This window comes from Pleurodeles waltl, chromosome 4_1 (assembly GCF_031143425.1).
Source record: "Pleurodeles waltl isolate 20211129_DDA chromosome 4_1, aPleWal1.hap1.20221129, whole genome shotgun sequence".
In the NCBI taxonomy this organism is placed as follows: domain Eukaryota; kingdom Metazoa; phylum Chordata; class Amphibia; order Caudata; family Salamandridae; genus Pleurodeles; species Pleurodeles waltl.
The window spans coordinates 337,755,551-337,768,644 of record NC_090442.1 but is presented as its reverse complement, the minus strand read 5'-3'; the positions used below and the strand labels follow the sequence as shown (position 1 = coordinate 337,768,644).

Here is a 13,094-nt window from a genome sequence, read left to right as displayed (position 1 = left end):
AAGCAGTCTTTTATGAAATATTGTTTGTAAATATTAATTACCCAAAAATCGTAATTTGCATCAAATGAGATTCAGTAGAACTTGCATGGAAAAAAAGTCTATTTTAGAATCTCTTTACATTTCCCACCAGTGGCTCGGACTTCCTTTTTGACATTATTAAATTCACAATAGGCATGATATCACATGTTCCAGACTTTTCTTGCGTCACTTCACCTTCCATTACGCACAAGTGCTCTGGTGTCAATGGAGTGTACATGTCACAAGTGTCCAGAATCGTTTGCTAAAATGCGGTTCCCCAATGAATGACATGGCACTCGGGAACCAAGCCAGCTAATACCATTGTGTGAACTGTGAAGCAGTTTTGCTATTAAAAAATATAAGTGAGGCCTGTCATATAGAGAGGTGGTTCCAATTAATATTTTCCCTGGCTGGGTCTGCCATACATGGCCCAGGAAGAGAAATTCAGCAAGACCCTCAAACTCATAAGTAAACCTAACTCTAGGTAGTCACAGAGTGAGCAGAGGTTTGGCCTCTGCACAGTGGTGCAACAAAGTCCCCCACAGTCCCTGCGGTGAGGACGGGCCCCGAGCTCCAGGGGGCACCATAAGCACAGTAGCCTGGCCTGAGAGCTTCAGAGTGAGTTTGGAGATGGGCACCCTGTACTTTGAAAGGGGGCCTCCTCAAGTTTCATTACGACACAGCCTTTGCCGCCACCTTAGCTTAGGCAGTCTGGGTGCTGGGGGTCTATGTCACCTTTAAAGATTCTGACATTAATCTGCCTTATGGCAGCTGCACCAACTAAAATGTTGCAGATAGCTTTCATCTTCCTTTTGAATTCAAAGGACTAGTTGAGTGTAAAAAGTACACTTTAAGATAGTACATTCATGTAGGTGAAGAGCAACATCTGTTTTCCATTATAAAAGAGATCAGTGATCAGCCAAATTGAACTGGAATGTCCTATTGACGCAGGGCTGAAAATGGTTATTATGAGGTTGGCCTCTGTCCCTAGAGGCTGAGTGAGCAAATAAATTGGACTGGAATTCAGCTTTCAGTAAATGCAGGTGGTAGGGATTAATTTAGGCACACCCTCACCTGCGTATTTTGATGATTTAGTGGGCTGCATTTTAACTGAAACAAGAATAGTAATCTATTACTTGTCAGTACTTAAGGTTATAGTGCTAAGGAAAAGTAGCGTCTTTCAGACAATGTGTTTTATGGAATGAACAGATGATTCCACTTACCAAAATATATTGTCCGATGAAAGTCATGTGGCTATCACACTAGATTTGTTAATAATGGGAAAAATGCATTTTAACTGACAAAGATCATCTGTGAGCATTAACCTATGCTTTCCTCATATTAACCCCCTGAGTGCCTGTGAACGTAACAGTTACTCGGCAGCACTGCTCGGGTGCTGAGTATGTGACTGTTGTGTCTCGCACCCAGCCCAGGGGGGAACGCTAGCCCTCCCCGTAGGCCTGAAGGGCAGGGATGGGAGGGGAATCGCTTCCCCTTCCACCCCGACTTCGCCACTCCGACCCCTCAGTGACATCTGATGACGTCAGCGCGCAATTGCACGCTGACCTCATCAGAGGTCGCCCCATAGCACAATCGTCCACTCGGGGGTGGGGGACAGGCAGAGAGGCATCAAAGGAAAGGCCTTTCGTTTCCTTTCATGTCTCTCTGAGCATATCTGCAGTCAGATCGCGAAGCTATTTTAACTAACCACTGGTCACCAGGGATGTTTTTTTTCTTTTCATATGGGGAGCGAAGCCTTAGGCAAGGGTCGCTCCCCTGGGGGTAAATTTCGTTTTAGGCCATTTCTGCCTCCCTTGGGGGCAGATCGGCCTATTTCTATTAGGCCGATCTGCCCCCAGGAGGGACAGAAACCACTTAGGCACCAGGGATATGTGTGTGTGTGTTTTGTTTGGCGGGGGCAGCCCCTTGGGCAGGGGTCGCTCCCCATGGGGGCACATTACTGTTGGTCATTTCTGTCCTCCTTGGGGTTAGATCGGTTTATTTTTGTAAGGCCCAACTGCCTCCAAGGGGGACAGAAAGCACACCAGACCGGGGATTTTTTTTTTTTTTTTTTTTAGAAGAGGGTGGGGGTATGGCCATAACCCCACCCCAAATAAATGGGGACAAAGTTTTCCTGCCCACCGGTGGGCAGATGGGACAATTAACCCCAATCCTCTCTTTGGGGGGAGCAGTACGGGCATGGTTATGCCCCCACCCCAACTGAAGAGGTTAACAGTCTTTCAGCTTTCCCCCGCACATTAGAAGATCGTATCCCAGCGGCAAGCAAGAGGAAATTTGGTTATTTTGGGTTTTGGTTTTACATTTGGGCCATGAGAGCTTGTCTAACTCTCAAAATCGTCCCACTTGGAATTGAGGGCTGCACTTTTTAGACTTTGGGACGCTGCCATTTAGAAAAATCTATGAGACCTAGACACATCTGAAAACTAAATATCTGGTTGAGTCCAGGGTGGTGTGCTTCACATGCATTTTCTTACCCTCTATGCCCTGCAAACCTCCAACTTTGCTTGAAATCACACATTTTCCCACATTTTTGTGATGGAACCTTCCAGAATCTGTAGGAATCCACAAAGTTCTTACCACCCAGCATTGTTGCATCTTTACCGATAAAAATTATTCTGCACTTGTCAGCCTAAAAAATGTGTTTTCAAACTGCCCTTTTGGACCCGCTTTGGTTCCCTCTCAATTTAGACAAGTTTTTTGGGCCTTCCCTGTCACAGGTACTTGGTCCACCTACACAAGTGAGGTATCATTTTTATCGGGAGACTGAGGGGAATGTTAGGTGGTAGGATATTTGTGCCGGTGTAGTGATCCCACACAGAAATGTGGGGAATTTTTTTTTTTTTTTTTTTTTTAGCTACATGTTAGAAATGGGGTCTCTAGCTGACACTCAGTTAGCACCCTGTCCAAGTAGGGACCCTTATTCTAGTCAGGATAAGAGAGCTACCCGCTCAGATAAGCCCTGCTTACCCCTTGGTAGCTTGGCACGAGCAGTCAGGCTCATCTCAGAAGCAATGTGTAATTCATTTGCACAGAACACACATAAATAAATGAAGACACCACTAAAGGACACCACACCATTTTCAGAAAAATAGCCAATATTTATCTATATAAAACAAGACCAAAATCCACCACACACTAATAAATATATGAATTCTGCAAGATTTACTCAAAAATACAGTTCCTTGAAATCAATAGCTCCACAGGGGCTATGACTGTGTCTTGCTCAACAAAACCAACAGTTCAGGCCAGTCGCGGCATCGCGGGCCAGCTTCGGTGTCGGGAAGACCCTCAAACAGTACCTTTTGGAATTGCAGGACTTCGTGATCCTCGTGGTGAGCGGTGTCGCTGGCGTCGCAGTGTCTGTTCCAGAGTCCGTGCGGGAATCACCGGGCCCTTTAAGTTGGACGACTTGCGGATCGACCTCTGGGCTGATGACGACAGGAGCGCTGGCGTGGATGGCCTTGGGCTACGGTGCGAAGCAAGACGATGCGACGTGCAGTTCCCACAGGTCACAGTGCAGTCAGCGGCTTGGTGATGGTGTCCATCTGCGTCGGGTAGAACAGGGCTGCGGTGTGAAGTGGGGTGGTGCACTGTGCAGTGTCACTAGGTCACCGTGCAGGCAGCGACGCCGGTGTCAGCAGGAGCATTGTCTGGGAGGCCCAGGCTGCGATGTGAGCAGCGGCTCAGTGAAGTCATCAGATGATGGCGTCGGTGAGACCAGGGTCGCGGGGCAGTGCGGCTCTGTGCGGCGATGGCAGGTCACAGTGCAGGCCAGTGGCTTGGTTGGCGGCGTGTCAGTGGTTTCTCCTCTTAAACAGCACAAAACACACAGCTCCCAGTGCTGCAGGTCGAGGAAACTGAAGTCTTTGGTGTCCCTGAGACTTCTAACAGGAGGCAAGCTCTACTCAAAGCCCTTGGAGAACTTTCTCAAGCAGGACACACAGCAAAGTTCACCCTTAGCACTCTTTCCAGGCAGAAGCAGCAACTGCAGGCCAGTCCAGCAAAGCAACATGGCAAAAGGACAGTACTCCTCCTCCAGCTCTTCTCCTGGGCAGAGGTTCCTCTTGATTCCAGAAAGATTCTAAAAGTCCGGGGGTTTGGGTCTTCTTCTTATACCCCTTTTTGCCTTTGAAGTTTGCACACTTCAAAGCAAAGTCTCAAGTGTTTGCAAGATCCTTCCTTGGCCAGGCCCCAGAAACACACCAGGGGGTTGGAGACTGCATTGTGTGAGAGCAGGCACAGTCCTTTCAGGGGCAAGCGACCACTCCTCCCTCCACTCTAGCTCAGATGGCTCATCAAGATATGCAGGCTACACCCCAGCTCCCTTTGTGTGACTGTCTAGAGGAGAGGTGTGAAAAGCTCAACTGTCAAACTGACCCAGACAGGGAATCCACAAACCAGCAGAGCTGCACAGTGGTTTAAGCAAGAAAATGCCTACTTTCTAAAAGTTGCATTTTCAAACTCACAATCTAAAAACCAACTTCACTAAAATATGTATTTTTAAATTGTGAGTTCAGAGACCCCAAACTCCATATTTTATCTGCCCTCAAAGGTAATCTGCACTTTAGAGTTATTTAAAGGCAGCCCCCATGTTAACCTATGAGGGAGATAGGCCTTGCAACAGTGAAACCCGGATTTGGTAGTATTTCACTCTTAGGACATGTAAAATACACCCGTACATGTCCTACCTTTTAAATACACTGCACCCTGCCCATGGGGCTACCCAGGGCCTACTTTAGGGGTAGGAAAAAGGCAAAGAGTTTGGGGATAACCCTGCAAAAAGGGCCATTTCCAACACTACACTTCAGGCTTGCTGAGGATTATGGGTAAGAAAACACTGGGGGATCCACGCAAGCCACACCTCCCTGGACTCCCTCGAGTGTCTAGTTTTCAGAAATGTCTGGGTTTGCTAGGTTTCCCCAGATGGCTGCTGAGCCCAGGACCTAAAACACATGTGCACCCCCATCCCCTCGCACGTAGTGTTTTGGGGCAGTTCCTGTCGTGGGCACTAGGCCTACCCACACAAGTGAGGTACCATTTTTATCGGGAGATGTAGGGGGAATGCTGGGTGGAAGGAAGTTTGTGGCTTCCCTCAGAATCCAGAAGTTTGCAGCACGGAAATGTGAGGAAAAAGTGCTTTTTTGCCAAATTTTGAGGTTTGCTAAGGATTCTGGGTAACGGAACCTGGTGAGAGGGCCACAGGTTACTCCATCCTGGGTTCCCCTATGTATCTAGTTTTCAAAAATGCACAGGTTTAGTAGGTTTTTCTTGGTGCCGGCTGAGCTAGAGGCCAAAATCCACAGCTAGGCACTTTCCAAAAAACACGTCAGATTTCAATGTAAAATTGTGATGTATCCATATTGCGTTTCCTGTTGCGGTCATTAGGCCTACCCACACAAGTGAGGTACCATTTTTATCAGGAGATTTGGGGGAACACAGAATAGAAGAACAAGTGTTATTCCCCTTTGTCTTTCTCTTCACTTGTTCCTTCCAAATGTAAGACAGTGTGAAAAAAAGAAGTCTGTTTGAGAAATGCCCCCTAATTCACATGCTAGTATGGGGACCCCGGAATTCAGAGATTTGCAAATAACCACTACTTCTCAACACCTTATCTTGTGCACATTTTGGAAATGCAAGGGTTTCCTTGATACCTATTTTTCTACTCTTTATATTTCACCAAATGAATTGCTGTACCCAGTATACAATGAAAAACCATTACAAGGTGCAGCTCATTTATTGGCTCTGTGTACTTTGGGTTCTTGATGAACCTACAAGCCCTATATATCCCAGCAACCAGAAGAGTCCAGCAGACCTAATGGTATAGTGCTTTAAAAAATCTGCCATAGCTGGAAAAAGTTACAGAAGAAAATGTGGACCGAAATGTCCCTTTTTTACCTTCATTTCATTACTTTTTTTATTTTAGCTGTTACTTTCTGTAGAAAACCTTGAAGGATCTACACAAATACCCTTTGCTGAATTCAGGATTTTGTCTACTTTTCAGAAATGTTTAGCTGTCCGGGTTAACATTGGTTTCACACCCATTTCTGGCACTAAGAAGGAGGACACTGAAAGCACAAAAAATAGTAAAAATGGGTTATGTCCCGGTAAAATGCCAAAATCATGTTGAAAAATGTGGTTTTCTGATTCAAGTCTGCCTGGTCCTGACAGCTGGGAAGATGTCGATTTTTAGCACCATAATCCATTTGTTGATGCCATTTTCAGGGGAAAATGCACAAGCCTTCTTCTACAGCCATTTTTTCCCATTTGTTTTTTTTAATGAAATTTTCGCTGTATTTTGGCTAATTTCTTGGTCTCCTCTAGGGGAACCCACAAACTCTGGGTACCTTTAGAATCCCTAGGATGTTGGAAAAAGAGGGCGCAAATTTGGTGTGGGTAGCGTCTGTGGGCAAAACGTTATGAGGGCCTAAGCGCGAACTGCTCCAAATAGCCAAAAAAGGCCTGGCGCCTGAGGGGGAAAAAGGCTTGGCAGCAAAGGGGTTAACAAATCCTTGGGGTAGCCTTTTACTTTGTTCAGTAGACTTAGTTCTCCTAGTTGATGTAGTTGAACCACCACTGTAGGGGAGGTCATTATGACTACCCCCGTGTTTCCCAACATGAATGTGTCTACTCCTGATGTATCTTCCATTAACTTCTGCTTCTCTTCTTCAGAGAAATGTCGATGAAAAGATAATTGTGCATAGCAATCAACCCTTATTACAAAGTATGTCCAGTAACAACTAGAGTTGTGTGAAGTTTAGAACTTTCTACTCTGTGGAGTGTGCAGAGTTTAGCACCATGAGTACCTTTGTTGTGTGAGAGAATTTTTGCACATAAATTTATTTTATGCTGAAATTTCCTCATTTAATGCCTCTTTTTTCACACTATTTCATTTGACCTTTTAAACTTGGCAACCATCAAAAAGCTCTTGAAGACTGAAGTTTCAACAAAAGATTCTCAAGTTTGTGAGAGGAAATACTTTGCAGCTTCACATCATCTATTAATAACACAACTTTCTCAAGAACTCTTACTTAGCCCTTATCTACCTTTTGCCTTTGCCTATATTTAAGGTGCATAATAAGAGGCAGTAGCCCCTGCCCATGGGCTCACAAGATGACAGTCACAGATACCTTCTAATTTGATGGGAACAGGTGACTGAATCTGAGATTTTGTTAGCACTCTAAGGGAGCCTGGGTTGGTCCACAGTGCCATTCTGAGCACAGCTTTCTTCTTCAAGGGTTAACCTGCCTCACTTTTGTACTAGCGGTGCATTGACTTAGAGATATGCTATATTCAAATGTTTTAATAAACAAATTACTGGACACGTTAGGGGGGCATGCACCTACTTCCTACTAAATAGTATGACATTGGACCTTACCAAGAGTATACTACCTTGTGAAACTAAATTTAAAATTTTGAATTACACTACTGTTTAGCCCTGCTTTCTTAGGCTCCGGATACTTGATGTGTTTAACATGTTTTCCATTATTTTTCTGCACTCTTTGGCTGACTACAGTAAGCTGGTGTGCTAGTTTGAGGACATTCATAGCTGGCAAGTGATCCCTTTGCAAATGTCTTACTTAGTGAGTTCTGACCTATTAACAGACATCACATTGTAATCCTGAACTTGTTACCATTGCAAATATGGGGTCAAACATCGTACCAGTAAAGTACAGTTGGGTAAAAGCGAGATTTGGCTGAAGATGTCAGACATAACATGGGACACCGTGCAGCTATGAATGCTAGTCTGTTGGAAGTCTTGTCATGCTTCACCACTATCCCATGTGCATGGTGATAGCACTTTTTTCAGAAGTGGCTGTCACTATACCTTGAATTGAATGTTTAAAGCTTGACTGAATGTTCAAATACTGAATTGCTAGAAATGGGGCTCAAAGAGTTGTATTCATGCTGTGCTTATGGGTAAACGTGATAGTAAAGTTGGCCATAATGAGCCCATCATTTCGCAAATAAGTAAAAGAATGAAACACTGGCAACAGATTAAATATGACTTTAATGTTTCTAAATTCTCAACGTTGTACACAATAATTAAATCATACCTAAAACATGTTTCTAAACCCTGCATCTTTAATCCAAGCATACAAAATTGCAGGGAACAAATGGAAGAAGAAATAATATTATAGCGATGTCCCTAAATTATAAAACTCAAGCAGATTAATAGTGCACCAGTCTTTCTTGCTGCAACTTTTACCACAGTTACCCTGTGAAATAAAAACAAATTCTCATTCTTCCTCACTTTCCTTTTGTTGAATTGTAGTTTAATTTGTGGATATGCAGGTGTTTATCAGTGTTTATCCATTTTCACAGATGATGACTGTTTCCCTTTTGGTGAGGTTTTGTCAGTTATTGTAGATTTAAATGTAAAACTGGATAGCCTAAGCATTAGGGACTTAGGGCAAAAGTTCTTACCCTTCTGACTTCCATGGACCCCTACTGAATCACTACTGAAAGCCAGAAACCCCCACTTAAGCAATTTATATGATTTGAACTTGAAAACATTTCACACTTACAGAAGCATACATCAAATACCCACATTCTGAAATATGTTTTTTAGTTCACAAACAAAAGCATATGCAAATATAAAAATTTCAAATGGAAGGTTGAAGCGTTTCAAAATTGTGTATTATTCAAATATATTAAGTGATATGCTGGACTCCAGAAGATAATTGTCTTTTTTTTGCTAAAAATACATGCTGCTGTTTTTTTGTGCTTATCAGTGCTTTGATTGGGGCCATGAACCATTCATACCGGATCCGTTTTGCTGTATTTGTACAATCAAGAGGTGGATGCCAAATTTAGTGTTAACCTCCAATTTTAAATTACTCACACATAGCATTTTAAGAATTCCAGTTGTGCTTTTGTATGTAAATATGCTTCCTTTGTCTGCTAATATTATTTAATTTTCTAAACAATTGCCAATACCCTAAAAGGCCTTGCAGGCCCCCCGGCCCCGGGGGCTGCAGACCACAGGTTGAAATTCACTGACTTAAGTCATTTTTACAGACCTCTCTTCCTGGGTTTTGCAAAAGGTTACTTAACTTCCCATCATACCTGTTGTTGATTTTGATTAATATGACAGAATGTTTATGAGAAGCAAACATAAGCAGAGTTCACAATGATCAATAGGTTTATGAGGTGATTTCATACATCACTAAATTAGCACAGCTGAAATCAGTGAGGTCCACAGTCACCCGAACATGGTTTTCTCCTTTCCTCACACTGCAACCACCATTAAGCTTACGTCAGTTGACCAGAAAAGTATTTGTTTCTACTGGCAAGTTACCTGACTATTAGGGTTGGTCATCTCATTGGTCAAGATATTGAGGCTCTGACTGGACCTACAGCCTAGGGTTCTGTTTGGACAGTTGGGGCTTATGACTCTTATTCGACTTGGAGTGTAGGAATCTGATTGAAGATGGCATTTAGGGCTGTAATTAGATCTCAGATTTAGGGCTTTCAGTTGTTTAGGTCACCTGATTAAGACCGCTGCGCTCGACTGAAATAGATCCTCTAGGGTGTCCAACCCGGGCATCCAAGTAAATGGAGACAGGGTAATGATGCTGCCTGTTTGAGTCTGGAAAGAGTCTTGTATTAGAAACTTCGCCTCTCAATCTTCAAACCTCCATGTAAGTAACCATTGACCAGTGCAGACAGTATCTACTGCCACATAGAAACTAGTACTCCTAATTACTCACCTACTTGTACAGCTACATGATAAAGTGAACTACTGCTTGTGTACATGTGAATTTCACACCCAACCACAGGGCACTTGTCTGTCATTACACATACATTAACTATTCAGAACGTTGGTGCAAGTGCAAACCACATCATCCAAGACCACTGTACCACCATTCTGACAGCAGCACCCATATTGCCCACTACCGCCACAGGAAATGCTACTCCCAAATCTAATGACCAACACATCATTAGGACCTTAATTAGCATCAACACCCACATCACCGATCTACCTTCAGAGCCATCACATCCAACCTTGAGGTCATCAGCATCCAACAAATTGTTTCTGGCTCAGCTCACGACACTGAACACACACCACACCCCATGTTTGCTCCCCTGGGACAGGCCACAGGAACCAACAACTTACCAAGAGTTGACCACAACATCATACATTCTATGTCAACATACCCATCAATAATAACACTTTAAACAAGCAGCAACCACCACCAGCAGATGCATATCAGTTCACGGAAAAAACTAAACCCTATAATTTTCAACTGGCTTCTTGAACGAATCCCAGTAAATAGACCACCTGCATATGTATACTTTTACAACTGGATCTCTACTCCATTGGACAACCAGCTGCCAATAAAGATCGCATTTTGGGTTAGCCACAAGAATAAAAGCACAACTCAACATACTACAAGGCAAGTGGAGCAAATCAAGAGATGAAAAAGGCAAAATCTTAATACACAAGTATAACAAAGCCTAAGAACAGCCATTAGAACCACAATAAGACAACAGTACTTCACACGCTTAAATGAAGCAAACCGCCCACATAAAGAAACAACAAACTCAGATTTCTGCAACCCAGAGAGCCAAAACTCAGAAACCCCACAGTCCCAAACCTTCTGTGTCACCATCTCCCAAAAATTGAAAAGATGGAAAATGACCTGAAGGAGAACACAGCTAACACTCCACCTCCACTTGATTCAGCCACCTCAAAAGGTGACAACACCAGTCTTCCAATTTTAACTTCTACAACCCTTAAGAAAAATAATTCTACTGAATCATCAACGATAGTAGACCATCAGGAGGACCTTCAGACCCAGCACCTCCAAAAAAGAAATTAAATCTATTCTGTACACAACCTGCACAGGGGAGGTAGTGAGGAGACTTCTAGCCTTCTTTCTCACCTGAGTTGAACACCTCCAACATTAGACCACTCCTCATGAAGAACAACCTCAGCCCATCTGACCAGGCATACTAAATACCAATATTGAGTGGCCCTTTCCCAGGTAAAATATTTGAAATTATCTGAGGTAAGACTAACAATCTGGATTCAAAGAAGATAAGTACGCCTATTAGTATGGGATGACTTAAAATGTAAAAGAATGGAGTTGCTGCCGTATTTGGCCCTAGCAATGGCATTTGACACCATCTACAACCATACACTACTAACAAGACTCTATTGTTTTAAAATAGGTAAAAAAAAAACTCTTAAATGGATTGCCTCATTCTTCAGAGACATTGAAAACATGGTGTACCTACCACCATAAACATCAGTTCTTCACATCTATGATTGTGGTGTCCCTCAAGGGTCTAGCATAATCCTTTGTTGATCAACATCTACCTAACCCTCTCTTCAGGCAGCACTACTGTACATTGATCAACCTCACTGGTTAAAACTAAGCAGACAATACTCAACTAATTCTAAAAATGGATGTCCTAAAAGACTTCTAGAAGATGAGATTTGATGACTGCTTATATGCCTTAAATACATGGATGATGACTAATCACGTACAGCTCAACACCACTAAACCAGATCATGGACTGTGGGAAAAGCCACAAACACTAGCCTACCACCTTATGGCCCAAAGAAATTATGGCTCCACCACTTACACCAAGAGAGGTAATAAAACTAGCAATAACCATGGATTCAACCTATTCTTGTTACCACATATCAACAAGGTTACAAGGAGCACCTTCTACACAATGAAAATACTGACACACATCATGCGTACACTGGATACCAACAGAAGCTGCAGTCTACCCATGCATTTTTAAAGTCCAAGTGTGACTATGTCAACAGCCTACACTTGCCCCCCATTTCATTATAAACGCAAAAAACGAACCCAAAATGCTATCACAGGAGTACTTTGCTGCCTTCATCCCAGGGAATCCTTGACACCAGTCCTGCAAACTCCCCACTGCCTTACCTGTAGATAGACCATCAATGTTCAAAGCACGTTGCATCATCCACAGAGCCTTTTAAGTAAAAGGACCACTGTACCACAATTTAGATCTGAGCAGTAAAAAAAACAAAATGGGATACTGTGCTCCAGGCTCACCCCACAGATTGTCATAAGATCTTATGATAAGAAAAACGTCAGAGGCACCACTTTCTCAGTACAAGCAGCCAAGGTCTGGTTCTTCTACCAGTTAAGATTTGAAGCACCCAGAATTGTTTACAATTGAGAAGAGAGGTGACAAATGCTTGTTTCCTACATCATTGTAACTGCATCATCCTATAGCCCTAACATAGGACCCAGAACAATATTCGCTCATTCAAGTATAATCTACAGTCTACACTCCATAAATACGGAACATCCAAATCAGCACATTACACTCTAGGTCCAGGTAACCTAAGAAGGGATGACTCACGTCTAGCCTGATTTATAATATATAGTAATGTAAATTAATACATAACAATGTTGCCCCTCACTAACACCGTAAAACCCAGCAGTGGTTAAGCCGACTGCAGTTCCAACAAGCTGCATAATAATTCCCATATACCTCTGCTACAGTTTGCGACTATCAACCAGTATAGTATCAATTCACAGTAATAGTAATTAACACAGTAATTGCGTTATCGCCTCAACAGACATGAAATAACTGAAGAGGTCGTACAAACACTTCTGGCCACAGGAGGACTGTTATTTACTCCACCACTGCAGGTCCCAGCTGTGACCATTCCTTAACATCTCAACAAAAGCATATAAAGGATGATTGTGAGCAGATCTCTATCCCATGCAATTATCGTCGTCTGTCCTATACCTGCTCATGATAATAAATAGAAATCTCAGAACGCACAACTATATGATCTTAAGAAATACAATAAAGGGACCCGCTAAGCTGATCAAAGCTGCCATCACACTGCTGCGCACTGCATACCATAACATGACAACCACATCTTAGCGGTTGTCACACGACATAAAAAAACTTTTTGTTACAGGCTCAAAAAACTAAGATCACACAATTCCAAACACACACTGTACTGTACTGTATTGTACTGTAGCATTTACGTAGAGCGTTGGGTGTAATAAGTGATATATTTATGCTACAATACAATGAAGTTCCCTAAA

General features: G+C 43.0%; 1 protein-coding gene across 8 annotated transcripts in view; it reads left to right on the top strand.

Annotated features, from left to right (window-relative positions):
- Nucleotides 1-13,094, top strand: part of EPS8 (EGFR pathway substrate 8, signaling adaptor) — a 790,402-nt gene that overhangs the window by 749,840 nt on the left and 27,468 nt on the right. The window lies entirely within an intron of this gene.